Consider the following 1,869-nt stretch of genomic DNA (forward strand, 5'->3'; position numbering starts at 1 on the left):
TATATATATATATATATATATGTATATATATATGTGTGTGCATATGTTTGTGTCTGTGTTTGTCCCCCCACCACCATCGCTTGACAACTGATGTTGGTGTGTTTACGTCCCTGTAACTTAGCGGTTCAACAAAAGAAGACCGATAGAATAAGTTCTAGGTTTTACAATGAATAAGTCCTGGGGTTGATTTGCTCGACTAAAAGCGGTGCTCCAGCATGGCCGCAGTCAAATGACTGAAACAAGTAAAAGAATAAAAAGAATGAAAGAATATATATATATATATACACATACACACACACACACACACATATATACACACACACAAACATACACAGACATACATCCGCATCCATAAACACAAGCACATACGCATTTCTTCATTACATTCAAGACCAATTGTCCATGACAACATTAATGGCAAATTATTTTATCAAATTCAATGCTATTTCACACCCGGAATATAACAAAAACCAACAAAATAAGCACAAAGTAACCAACCAGCCAACCAGCCAACCAGCCAGCCAACCAGCCAACCATCCAACCAACCAGCCAACCAGCCAGCATCCTTCTTTCCCCTTTCAATACCAAGAGTCAAAACCACAAATTAATTCACTAATTCTCACCATTCCACTCCAGTGTACACTTAACAACTTAAGCAACATGATTTCTATGCTTCGGTCCAATGATTAACATACATACGTTCATACAAACATATACACATACAAAATTCATACAATTCAGCTGGAGTGGCTGTGTAATAGGAAGTTTGCTTCCCAACCACATGGTTCCAGGTTCAGTCCCACTGTGTGGCACCGTGGGCAAGTGTCTTCTATTATAGCCTCGGACTGACCAAAGCCTTGTGAGTAGATTTGGTAGGCAGAAACTGAAAGAAGCCCATTATATATATATATATATATATATATATATATATATGTATGTATGTATGTATGTATATGTGTGTATATGTTTGTATGTCTGTGTTTGTCACCCCACCCACCTCCCAACATCATTTGACAACCGATGGAAAAAGTACTAGGCTTACAAAGAATAAGATTTACTTGATTAAATGTGGTGCTCCAGCATGGCCACAGTCAAATAACTGAAACAAATAAAAGAATAAAAGAATATATACATATGTACATACATAATTCATACGATTCATGTACTGGAGTGGCTGTGTGGTAAGTAGCTTGCTTACCAACCACATGGTTCCAAATTCAGTCCTATTGTGTGGCACCTTGGGGAAGTGTCTTCTACCATAGCCTTGAGCCAACCAAAGCTTTGTGAGTGGATTTGGTAGGCGGAAACTGGAAGAAGCTCATCATCATCATCATCATCATCGTTTAACATCTGCCTTCCATGCTGGCATGGGTGAAATGGTTTCACAAGAGCCGGCCAGGCAGAAGCCTGCACGAGACTTCTGTGACTGTTTTGGTAGGATTTTTACAGTTGGATACCCCTGAAAGAAGCCTATCATATATATATGTATATGTATGTGTGTGTATGTGTTTATGTGTCTGTGTTTGTCCCCCCAACATCGCTCGACAACCAATGCCGGTGTGTTTACGTCCCCATAACTTAGCGGTTCGGCAAAAGAGACCGATAGAATAAGTACTAGACTTACAAAGAATAAGTCCTGGGGTCCATTTGCTCGACTAAAGGCGGTGCTCCAGCATGGCCACAGTCAAATGACTGAAACAAGTAAAAGAGAAAGAGAAAGATATATATATACACACACACACACTATGTGAACATATGTATGCACATATATCTACACGTACTATCATGTAAATATGTATGTGTGTGTATGTGTTTATGTGTCTGTGTTTGTCCCCCCAACATCGCTCGACAACCAATGCCGGTGTGTTT

At 39.5% G+C, this 1,869-nt stretch overlaps 1 long non-coding RNA gene across 3 annotated transcripts in view; it reads right to left on the reverse strand.

The window, feature by feature from the left end:
- Window positions 1-1,869, reverse strand: part of LOC128250479 (uncharacterized) — a 102,572-nt gene that overhangs the window by 28,325 nt on the left and 72,378 nt on the right. Inside the window, exon 4 of one of the 3 annotated variants that reach the window (XR_008266518.1) lies at window positions 1,624-1,692. The exons of the other annotated variants lie outside the window; for them this stretch is intronic. This is a non-coding gene — a long non-coding RNA (uncharacterized LOC128250479). Of the gene's footprint in view, window positions 1-1,623; window positions 1,693-1,869 lie in introns of those variants that run through there. 3 annotated transcript variants of the gene reach the window in all.

The sequence above is a fragment of the Octopus bimaculoides genome, chromosome 1 (genome assembly GCF_001194135.2).
Source record: "Octopus bimaculoides isolate UCB-OBI-ISO-001 chromosome 1, ASM119413v2, whole genome shotgun sequence".
Taxonomy (NCBI): Eukaryota; Metazoa; Mollusca; class Cephalopoda; order Octopoda; family Octopodidae; genus Octopus; species Octopus bimaculoides.